The sequence below is a fragment of the Colossoma macropomum genome, unplaced genomic scaffold (assembly GCF_904425465.1).
Source record: "Colossoma macropomum unplaced genomic scaffold, Colossoma_macropomum, whole genome shotgun sequence".
Classification (NCBI taxonomy): Eukaryota; Metazoa; Chordata; class Actinopteri; order Characiformes; family Serrasalmidae; genus Colossoma; species Colossoma macropomum.
The window spans coordinates 9,980,683-9,993,221 of NW_023494809.1; the positions used below are offsets into that span (position 1 = coordinate 9,980,683).

A 12,539-nucleotide genomic window follows, 5' to 3' on the forward strand; every position below is an offset into this window, starting at 1 on the left:
GTTTCATTTCATGGTTTGTGATTTGAATAGAAATGAAAACTTTTTTTTTTTGTTCTCCTTCACAGCTCAGCAGTACGACGGCGGCGGACACGCACCTGGCAACCCATGAGAGATAGGGGGGTGGTGGTGTTGGCGGTGGGGGGTTATCAGCGAGTTGAGTAAATAGGCTGGCAAAGGCAACCGGCATTAATTGAGGTTTCCTATTTAACCCTATTCCGTTCCCTTAAGGAGTAATTAGCTTTTACAACTGCAGGAGACAGAGGCTCCTTTCTCTTCTCTCTCCTTCACTCGCCTCCTCCCTTCTCTCCCTCTCTCACTGTGTTTTTTTTCTTTCTCCCCTTCCCTGTTTCTCGCTCTGTCTATATCCCTCTCTCTGTCCTTTTTCATTCTTTTTTTCTTTCAATCTTCCTCCTAGCGAGAGCTCTTTCTTTCCATTTCTCTTTTTTGTCTCTACCTCCCATCTCTCTCTCTCTACACCTCTCTTTTTTCTCTGTCTATATCCCTCTCTCCGTCTCCTTTTCCATCTCCCTCTCTCTTTTTTATTTGGGTCTTTCACCCTCTCTTGCTCTCTCTTTCCATTTCTCTCTCTCCTTTTCTCTTTCTCTCTCTCCATCTCCCGTCTCTCTTTTTTATTTGGGTCTTTCACCCTCTCTTGCTCTCTCTTTCCATTTCTCTCTCTCTTTTTCTATTTCTCTCTCTCCACCTCCCATCTCTCTGTTTTTTTGCTCTCTTATATCGCTGTCTTTCTCCTCTTCCTTCCCTTTCTCTCTCTCTTTCCCCCTCTCTTGCTATTTTGTTCTCCTGCTCTCTCTCCCTTTTTCAGTCTATTTTCTTTCAGTCTTCCTTCTTCTCGCTCTTTCCATTTCTTTTTCGTCTCTCTCTCTCTCTCTCCTTTTCCATCTGCCATCTTTTTTATTTGGGTCTTTCTCCCTCTCTTGCTCTCTCTTTCCCTTTCTCTCTCACTCTCCACCTTCCATCTCTGTTTGCTCTCTATTTTTTCGCTCTCTTTCGTCTCTTTCTTTTCTTCCTTCCCTTTCTCTCTCATCTCTTTCTCCATCTCTCATTTATCTCTCTCTTATTGCTCTCTAATTTTTGCTCTCCTATTTCTCTCTCTTCGTCCGTCCTTTTCTCTCTTTCCCCTCTCTCTTTTATCTCTCCCCTTCCCTTTTTGTCTTCTTCCTCTCTCTCCCTTTTTCTCTTTTCTCTGTCTCTTGCATACTATCTGTCCCTTTTATCTTTCTCTTCCTCCCTCATCACCTTCCATCTCTCTTTTTTCTCCCTCGCTCTTTTCCTTCTCTCTGTACCTGTTAATTGCTTCCTTTGCTTAAAAACATTTTCTTTTTATTTCAGTCTTCCCCCTCTTGCTTTCTCTTTCCTTTTTCCTCTCTTTCTATTTTTCTCACTCCCTCTTTTATTTCTCTTTCCATTTCTTGCTCCCTTGCTCAATCCTTTTTTCTTTCAGTCTTTCTCCTTCTCTTGCTCTCTTTTCCTCCCTGTCTCACTCTCCACCTCTCGTCTCGCTTTTTCTCTTTCTCTATTTCTCACTCTCTTGCTGTCTCCCTTTTTCTTAATCTCTTTTGTCTTTCTCTCTCTTTCCTTTCTCTCTCACTCTCCTTGTCTTTTCCTCTTCTCTCGCTCTTTCTCCCACCCATTTTTCTATTTTTCCCTCTCAACTCTTTCTCTCCGTCTTTCCCCTTTATCTCCCTCTTTCTCTCCCTCTCCACTTCCCATCTCTTTCCTTTTTCTCCTTTCTCTTTTCTCACTCTTCCTTTCTTTCCCCTTTATCTCTCTCTCTCCCTCTCCACCTCCTATTTCTCTTCCCCTTTTTCTCATCTCTCTTTCTCACTCTCCCTCTCTTTCCCCTTTATCTTGCTCTCTCTCCCTCTCTACCTTCCATCTCTCTTCCTTTTTTTCTCCTCTCTCTCTCTCCCCCTTTCCCCTTTACCTCTCTCTCCACCTCCCATCTCTTTCCTCCTTTTCTCCGCTCTCTTTTCTCACTCTATCTTTCCCCTTTAGCTCTTTCTTTCTCTCTCTCCACCTTCCATCTATCTTCCCTTTTTCTCCTCTCTTTTCTCTCTCCCTTTTCTCTTTTATCTCTCTCTTCCTCGCCACCTCCCATCTCTTTCCTCCTTTTCTCCTCTCTTTTTCTAACTCTCCATATTTCCCCCTTTATCTCTCTCTTCACCCCCACCTATCTTTCCTCTTTTTCTCCTCTTTCTTCTCTCATTCTCCCTCTTTTACCTTTATCTCGCTCTCTCTCCCTCTCCACCTTCCATCTCTCTCTTTCCTCCTTGTCTCCTCTCTCTTTTCTCACTCTCCCTTGCGACCTCCAATCTCTCTCTCTTTCCCCTTTATCTCCCTCTCTCTCGTCGTCCACGCATACAGACAGGATGAATTCGGGGGTGGGAGGGAGCCCACACTGACTCACAACCACCCACATCCCATCTTCTTTCTGACACACACACACACACAGTGTTGGAGGTCTAACAGTGATTCATTTCATTTGTTCAATAGCACTTCTGTGATATAATCATATTTGAGCTGATACAAACCTTTATTATTCACCAATGAGAACTGGCCATGAGCAAGACTCAAGCATAGACATAGCCAAAAAACAACAACTGCATCAAAATAAGCACAGAATTCAATAATTTAGCATCTGAATAATTCAATAATTATTACTCAGCTTGGCGTGGGCGTTTATAAAAAAAGCAAAGTGGCGCCAAAGTCTCCATCAGTCCAAGAAGAGCTGTGTTGGAGATTTTTTTTGCAGCTAATGGTCATTAAAAGGATCAACCTTTGACCAACACAATCTGACCAAAATGATGCAGCTATCTGTGTAGGAGCAGTGCACGTCTGTAGCTTTTCAGCCGTACAGAAGCACAATTCGGTTTCACAAGGGCGTTTAAAAATAAATTCTCTTAAAAGGTTCTTGGATAAAAAGTACAATTCTAGGAAAAAATTTAGGACTTTACTTTACGTGGAGTTTTTTTTAAACCTCTTTGCACAGTAGCCATGAAGTGCAATTTCTGCCTCTTTTGCAGATGCCTCAGTTAATGCACTATGCAGTTTCTTCTTCAATAATGTTCGTGGAATACATTTCAATAGAAATGACAAAACCAGAAGCAAACTGTGTTTTCATGTTTGGAAGTGAACGAGCAGGTCAACAGTTATAAAAGGGATTGTAATGTGTCTGAATTTTAGTTTGTATCAATCAATGTAATGATCAGTTACTAATCTCAGTGTTACTGAGCTCTGCTAAAGCCTGAGTAGACTGATAAATCAATGTCATGATCAGTTATTAATCTTAGTGTTACTGAGCTCTGCTAAAGCCTGAGTAGACTGATAAATCAATGTGATGATCAGTTATTAATCTCAGTATTACTGAGCTCTGCTAAAGCCTGAGTAGACTGATAAATCAATGTCATGATCAGTTATTAATCTCAGTGTTACTGAGCTCTGCTAAAGCCTGAGTAGACTGATAAATCAATGTGATGATCAGTTATTAATCTCAGTGATACTGAGCTCTGCTAAAGCCTGAGTAGACTGATAAATCAATGTCATGATCAGTTATTAATCTCAGTGTTACTGAGCTCTGCTAAAGCCTGAGTAGACTGATAAATCAATGTGATGATCAGTTATTAATCTGTGTGACTGAGCTCTGCTAAAGCCTGAGTAGACTGATAAATCAATGTGACGATCAGTTATTAATCTCAGCATCATTTTTTGAGAGATGACAGAACTTCACGAGTAATAAGCTTAGCTGGACTCCTGCATGCCTTTCGTGGCAAGTTGCATATATGTTATTAAATGAAAATCACATTTTATAGTCAAGTTTGCAAGATATCATTATTGAGATATGGCCATTTTTTTGCTTAGTTAATTGGCAGTGAGCAGCAGTGAACCAAAGTAGACGATGAGAGCCAAAATAATGTTGAGAGTTTTAAATAAGTGAATTTTTCATGAAACAGAAGAATTACATAAAGAAAAAACAGTAGCAGTTAATTAATAATTACAAAAGCAGATTTTTTCACCCATGTGCCTTATCAATATGCATTCTATATGTATTCTATTAGTATTCTGATTATATTACTTTTCCATGTATTGTAATGGAATACATTACTGAATACATTTAAGACACTGTATTTAGTATTCAAAGTATATAAAACAACTTTAAAGCACCTTGCATTGAAAGATTCTATAGGGCAATGGTCCAGTCCTGGACACCCTCTGGCCTTCACAGTTTTAACTATTCCTTGCCACAGTACACCTGATCCAGCTCATCAGGTAATCAAGCATTTCGTGGTCAGGGAATAGCTGAAACCTGGACCACAGCTGAACACTAGGGACAAAATTACTCTTCTACCGCATCACTGTTTGGCACCTTTATTTTCAAGTGTGCACTAAGCTCAGCCTTGTTAAATCCCTCAAATGTAAAAGGTGTGAAATCCAGTATTGCTTATAGCTGGGTGTTTACCGCACTAGTCAATAGAATTGGCATTTAACCTTGATTAGCCTTGAACATAAAAGTAGAGAGCACCACACAACAACTGTCCCCACTAGCACTTTAATATTGATTGTCCAGTTACTGGCGATACGATGGAGGTAGCACCAGGTATCGGTATCACGACAATATCAAAACAAAATGCCAGATTGGATTTCTTAGCAAAAAAAAGAAAGAATCTGATTCAGTCTTGTAACAAACCTATCCTGAAATAGCACTCACTTCAGTGTTGTACTTCAATAAAAATACTGCATTTTAAAGCTTAGTTAAAAAAATATTGGATCCGTATTGACTGATATTCAGTAGTTCTATATCAGTATTGGAAAAGAAGAGGTATTCTGCCATTTTTACCATACATCTGAAGCAGGCCTAGACAATAAAACATTAATGATAATTAGTTTTGCTCCTGGTAATGCACATTTGAGTTGTTTTTGTAATGATCATAAAATTATCTGACTGTTCTGTTCATCATTCAGGTATTAGCATCTAAGGCTTGAACATAAAAAACAGGTGCTGCATCAGCTGTTTGAACAAGTTGGTGCAGTAGGCAGTAGGGCTATGATATTGACATAAAATGCGATATCAGTAAAGCTGTCAGATATCAGACGATATAAGAAGCAAATTACCATTAAAATAGTGTGCTTCTGACTGGATGTGACACAAGTGCAGAGTGTTTTTTTGATGTGTTGATAGGTGACCTCTCCTTTAAGCTAATGGCAAAATACAAAATTACAAAAGCTTAATTCACTATTGTGCAAAATAAAAAGAAATGAAATACTAACAGCTACTCATATCAGAACAGTGAGCACATTTTTGTGCTCTGAAAGGCTGAGAAACAGTCAGCATTACCTCAGCAGCTTTTTCTATAAAGGCTACAGAAACAAATAAATATGTACTTATTTTTACATAGGCACAGAAGTACAAATACTTTTTTTTTCATTTTATTTTTGTTTACTTATTAAATTTGTTGTCACAGTCGCCATTAATGCCTCAAACTCTTAAAACACAATGCTTGTAGTGAGAACAATCCAATGTTTGATGTGTTTTTACAGGCCTGTAGCTCAGGATGGAAGAGTATTTGGGCATGTGTGTGTTTTGTAATTGGCTGTTAAGCCTAATGGTTAAGTTACTTGTGGGAGAGCAGGATTCAATCCCAGTACAGAAAAGCACTTATTAGGCTTCTAACAGTTTGTGCCGGCAGTGTAATGACGTCTCTCAGGCGCTGCGTGTATGAGAAATTTGATCTGTTCTGTCATCGCCGCTCTAATGATGTGTTTATCGTGGAAACTTGTACTGTGATATCATTAAAAATACGATTTATCATACAGCCCTTGTAGGCAGAGACATGCAGCTTTTATGTAGAGCAGAGACGCCCAATTTTTTCTCTTAGGGCCAAACGTGCAACGTTTGTGGAGGGCCAAGAGCCAAAAGGACAAAACAGTATGCTTATAATGAATGTAGGAAACATGTATTTTACATCACCACACTATATTTTGCTATTAAAATACTTTAAAAATGGAAAGGAAATACAAAATCAAATAAATTATATTCTGTCTATATTCTGGCATTACGTGAGGGGGTTCGGTAACATTCTGGCAGGCCTAATAAAACGTTCTCACAGGCCAGCTTTGGCTTGCGGGCCAAATTTTAAACTTGTTTTAGGGAAAAAGTCTGGCCATTCACTTACAACAGCACAAACCAGCAGGGCAATTAGCAGACACTTTCAGTGTTGAAATTATGGAGACTAAAAATACTTGCGTTTTATGTTTCACCTTAATGGTAAGCCATTTTGTGTTTTACTTTGCTTTTTGCTTTCTTCATTTTCATTCTTTTCATTTCCTTTTCAGGCTTAAAATGAAACATTAAGGAATACAAAGCAATTTGTAATAATTACTGAATGATACTGAAAAATGTACTATAATAAAAAACTTGGTCTGGCCCTAATCTGAAGACTGAACAGCAGATTTATGCCTATATGACATACATCACACTTTAAATAGAGGACAAATTGTGGTGTAACATTGTTCATCTCTGTTCTAGGCTGTCTCTAAGAATCCGGCAAGCTTATAATCAGACACTTTTGGGAAGGCAGCTGTTCATGAACTAATTTAAGGGCAATTTTTACAAAAATAAAAATAAATGTGTACCTACTAACATGAAGTGAGAAGTATATTGTGATTAAATACAAGCCTTTAGGTTTTTTAGTAATGGTGATGGTGTAACAACACAACACTTCAGAGCAAATCCTAAGCGCACCCTGGAATCGAGTGCAACACCACAGCAGCTAGAATGAATGGTGCTTTTCACATGCAAATCCAACTGCTACGAATGAAGTGTTCATGTAGGCGCCGGTAGCTGCTGTGTTTTAGGCTCTTTGCCCTTGTGCACACCTCCCTGCAGGTGCAACACATGCAAAGAGGATGGAGGAGCTACAATGGAATGAATTCCTGGTGCATTCTTAGGTATCGTTCATTCACAATCATGCAATGTGTAGGTGGAGTGGATACCACAGAAATATGGTGCATTTGGACAGTCGTTATCCACTCAAAGTAGTAGTGGGCGGTATGGGCAAAAACTTATGGTATAATTAAGATTGCTGATAGTTTTGGTATATATCACAGTACAGTTATCGTGTAGTTATATTATGATTTTTTTTTTTTCAAATAAAACCATTTTGGATACCTAAGTAAACCTTTTTTGCAGATTAACAATGGTATATTATTTTGGATGTATTTTTTATTTTTAATAAGAACCATTAATCTAACCAAAAATCTAAAATATTGTTATTGGGCGAAATAGAAAAAGGAGAAATGAACAATATGTAGAAAGATGTCAATAATGCTTTCTAACCCTAATGAGATATAGTTGGGTGTATGTAAAGCCCACAGCGGCTACTACTGTGAGCGCAGCAAAAATAGTGATGAATGTCCTAAAGTCATTTGTCTCATATGTGCCTCTTACATGCATTCTACGACTGAAATTTAGTAAAGATTAAAAGCCACTGATTACAAATCAGTTTCAGCTGAGAAGCTGCAGAGCCTCTCAGCTTGTAGGCTGAGATTGCGGCATAACCTGAAGCAACTGACTGAGTGAAGAGCTACTCTCCATGGCTAACAGCTAACCCCAAGAGACTTTTCCATCCACTCTCTTTTTCCTCCGTTAACTCACAAACTCATGACAATCTGATGTTGCTCCTTTTGACAATAAACTGGACTAAACTGCATACTGTGTTCAGGTGGCACCACAGAATTATCGGCCTGGAGTTTACCTCAGCTTTAATTTTAAGGGTATTTACATCCAAACCAGATGAACAGTGTATAACAGTGTATTGCCATCTTCATACACATCCCCCATTTTCAGGGGCTCAAAAGTAAATGAACAAACTACCTGAATCATAAATTAAATCATTATTGTTAATATTTGGTTGCAAATCATTTGCAGTCAATGACTTCCTTACATCTGGAGCCTACAGCCTTCATCAGATTCTTTGTTGCTTCCCTGGTGATGTTCTTCCAGGCCTACATTGCAGCTGTTCCTGCTTTGTTCTGGGGCTGTTTTATCTTTAGTTTTGCCTTCAGTAAGTGAAATTGAATTGAGGTCAGATGACAGAGTAGGCCATTGCAGAACATTCCAATTCTTTGCCTTAAAGGAACAATATATAACATGACACAACCTGTCAAATTCATACACCACAATCCAAACAAACAGGGGGCAACACATCACGAGAAAGCTGTGGTGTCCTTATCATAAGAAACAAGGGAATGTACAGTTTCCCTTGTTTCCCTCCCTCTTCACTCCTCCCTCTCCATAGCAGTCTAGAAGAAATGTTGCAAGTTCAGCATCAAACTTCATCCCTTTACTTGCCAAGGGCCGTCTCCAGCGGTGGAAAGCAACACCAATGTTAACTCTTGTTTTGCTTCTATTTATGTCACTTCTTTTCTTTGCTGCCAAACAGGTAGCCAGGAGCAGGTGGCATTGATGATTGGATTTTTTAAACAAAAAATTTGCAATCTACCCCTTTAAAAAGTCTTTGATTGCTTTGGCACTATGCTCTAAGTCACTGTCCATCTGCATTGAAGTACAGTCTAACATGTTTTGAAGCATTTGGCTAAATCTGAGCAGATAGCATAGCCCTGTACACTTCAGAATTTGTCCTGTTGTTTTCATCAGCACTGATCATCAATAAATACAGAGAATAAAAGGAACCAGCTCCATTGGTATCTATGGCCATGCCATAACACTACCTCCACCATGCTCAACAGAATACCGGTCACTCAGTTTGGAATCAAATTAAAGCTCGAAGTCTTGACTTTCATTATTAAATTTCAATTTCAACATGATGTGGTAGACAGCTAAAATAAAAGATCTGTCAAAAGTATTGGGACACACCTCAATCATTGAATTCAGGTGTTTCGTTCAGTCCAGTCCACCAGTTATCACAGGTGTATAAAATTAAGCACCTTGCCTTGCAGTCTACCTTTACAAACATTTGTGAAAGAATCAGTTATTCTAAAGAGCTCACTGAATTCAAGTGTGGTACTGTAATAGGAAGTCACTGCTGCAAAAAGTCTGTTTGTAAAATTTATTCCCTCCTAGATATTCCATGATCAACTGTGAGTGGGATTATTGAAAAGTTTAGGAAGTTCCAAAAAAGAGTTCCAAATCTCCTCTGCCATTAGTATCAGCACAAAAGCTGTGCGCCGGGAGCTTCATGGCAAGGCTGAGCAGCTGCATGCAAGCCTTACATCACCAAGAACAATGCCAAGCGTCAGATGGAGTGATGTAAAGCACGCCACCACTGGACTCTGGAGCAGTGGAAACGTCTGATGGACAAGTCTGGGTTTGGTGAATGCCAGGAGAACGTTACTTGCCTGACTGCATTGTGCCAACTGTAAAGTTTGGTGGAGGAGGGGTAATACTATGGGGTTGTTTTTCAGGGGTTGGCCTAGAACCCTTAGTTCCAGTGAAGGGAAATCTAAATGCTTCAGCACCAAGACAATTTTGGACAATCATACGCTTCCAACTTTGTGAGAACAGTTTGGGGAAGGTCCTTTTCTGTTCCAGCATGACGGAGCCCCAGTGCACAAAGCAAGGGGGACCTAATTCATATTAATGTCTATGGATTTAGAATGTCATGAAAGCTCCTGTGGATGTAACGTGTCCCAATACTTTAGTCCACATAGTGTATTTATGAACCTGACTGTATTTATAAGCTAAACGACTCACTAATCTAGTAAATTACAGATGCTCTACACCAGTGAAATTTCCTGTAAGCTAATGAAGGTTACTGTAGGTTAGCTGGGACATCCAGGAAAAGATTCTTTTTGCCACATTCTCACAGTGACCTCGGTGCACTGAACAGTAAGGTATTTTATAAAGTGGCCTGGTCCAATGGAATTGGAAGGATTTTACAGGAACCTACAGCTGTGATAAGATTACAGCTGAGAAAAACCAAGTAAGATGGAATCAACTCTTGCTTCAGTTATCAGTGCGCAATCACTAGAGTGATTTTTGTCCCTTTGCTCCTTATTGATTTTCTTGGCTTCTAAGCCAGTGTGGTTCATACTATCATAAGCGTTTTTTCTGTTAATTTTCAACAGATTCTCTACCAGCAGTTATTCATTCACATCGTCTGGATTTTCACCTCATATTTTCTTCACACTACTGCCAATTTCCTCCTATTCTGAACAGGGCTAAACATGATCAGCTTATATACACATTTACAAAATAAAATGCACAGATTATTTGAGGATTTAGTACTTGGGAAATGATTAGAGCCGAACTGATGCTACACTGTATGTCTGATATGAATGTTTTTAGCCCTAAACTCTTGATCGCCCCTAAAACACAATCGTACATTTATTTAAATCATTTTAGCTGCAAATTGCAATTTTATACTGTAAATAATAAGAACCAGCAAAGTACATGGGTGCTACATTTATTTATTGAATGCAACTTTGGCTAATATAGGAACTTGGAGCTTTGAGTAAAAAGCAAAAATGTTATTGGCTTCTAAACTGAAGAATTAAATTTGGGCCATCAACCAATTTTTCACACTCTTACGTAATATATCATCACTGTCAAGGGTTTTTAAGGTTATGGAATTTGAAAACACCAGCTGCCCTTTATATTGTGTGATCATTTCATGACAAATGGACCAATAATAATGGCCCAAAATGTCTTCGAAAAAATATTTTCACATTATATTTTAATATAAGCTCTGTTGTAATGTTACCATTTTGGAGATATATGTTTTTCTTTTCCCAACAGTGACAGTGATGTGGATTTGGCATATTGCAAACATTAGCACACTGACTCCACTGTCAGTAGAGTATGGAAGTGAAAAGCCTGGACCTCTATTTGTAATCAAGACATGTTGACTGAATGCTGGAAGTACACGGGTGTGATATCCCACTGGTCTTGTTGTGCCCTTGAACAAGACATTTAACCCCCAGCGGATACATTGACGTGACACTGCACCACCAGCTCCCCCGTCCAGAGGAAAAAACAGTGCAGTGGCATTACTGTGTATAACTGAGATGGGATGAAAAAAGAAGGCCTACACTGATTTGCCATTAATTCCAATCAAATCACAAGTTGTTCATAAGGATATCTTACCAAAAACGATACAATGCTTGGCGTGAAATGCAATTCAGCCTTTCAAGAAAAGATTTAAACTAGTATACATAGAGACAGACCAATATATCATTGCAGATGGGCCAAGAACAAATAAGGTTTTCAAAATGGTAATTTAAAAAAATCTTATTACAAAAGCATGATGTGAATTTTTATTTCTGCATATATTTGTGCATTTTATATCTGAAATATAGTTAATGTTATCAAAACATTTAATTGTCTATTTCAAATATTAAAACTGTGCTGGTCTGGTTGCACCATTTGTACCATCTGTTGTACCACCTGACTTTTCACACTAATTTCAAATTAAACAGGCATCTACTTTTGTCCTTGAACTTGAGTTTATACTTTTTTTACACATTTTTTTTACTTAAACATTATTTTAATAATTCCACATTTTCATGGTTCTCCTGAGGTCAGACTGCCTGACATGGTAAATTGAACCGTTCTAACCATGACTCAAGAAAGACTTTTTTTTCCAAAATTTGTGAAAGGGCTACCGACCTTGGCACTGCACCATTCAGGTCACTGTGGGGTCTTTATTATGCAATATCCGGGCCCCTTTTTCATAAAAGCATGTCAAAGTTTTTGGTTGTGCCGTCTGACATTTGAGGAAATAAGAACTTGTGAACAAAGGTTTTTCAGTAAGTTGAGGACTTTTAAAGTTGCCTAATTTTGCTACACAGTTTTTATTGTAGTTTCAAAACATAAAATCATGTCTTACTATTTTATTCAGAATTTTACATAACTAAATTACCTTTTTTGATAGATTACTTAATCAACATATATGGTTGGATGGTTGCACCACCTGACATTTTTAGACATTTGGAGGCAAAAAGACAGTAAAATGAATTTTATATGGACACACTGAAAATTGTTTCACATAAAAGAGGTGTTGTTGAATAATTTGATATACGTATTTACTGAATACATTTTTGGGAAAATAATGGACTAAAAATGCATGCCATGTTAGTGACCCAGATACTGACATTTTGCTTAACATGTCCCAAAAAAAGCCCATGTATCTCCAAAATGATAATTTTACAGGAGAAGGCAAAAATGTTCTCAACTTTTAACGTAAGTTAACATTAGGAGATTCTCATTTAAGTCATTTCGGAGCATTTCTATTGGACAATTCATCATGAAATTTTCACAGAATGTAATGCCTTTAGTAAACACAAACAGTAAAGAAAAACAGAAACAGAAGAAAACTGAGTCTTTTTTTTTTGGGTGGGGGCGACAGCAAGCTTTTTGCCTAATGTAAACAAATTTACCATCCTGGCACCATATTGCCATAATACTCATCCAGCTCAAATCAGGCTCCAGCAAAGCAAATGGCACCATCATGTGTCTTTACCCCTTTTATGGTTTCCATTCATTCTGTTACACAAGAGCTCTT

The 12,539-nt window shown here is 38.3% G+C and overlaps 1 protein-coding gene across 1 annotated transcript in view; it reads right to left on the reverse strand.

The window, feature by feature from the left end:
• The window catches only part of csmd3a (CUB and Sushi multiple domains 3a), a 457,456-nt gene that overhangs the window by 406,737 nt on the left and 38,180 nt on the right, over nucleotides 1-12,539 (reverse strand). The gene's annotated exons all lie outside the window — the stretch shown is intronic.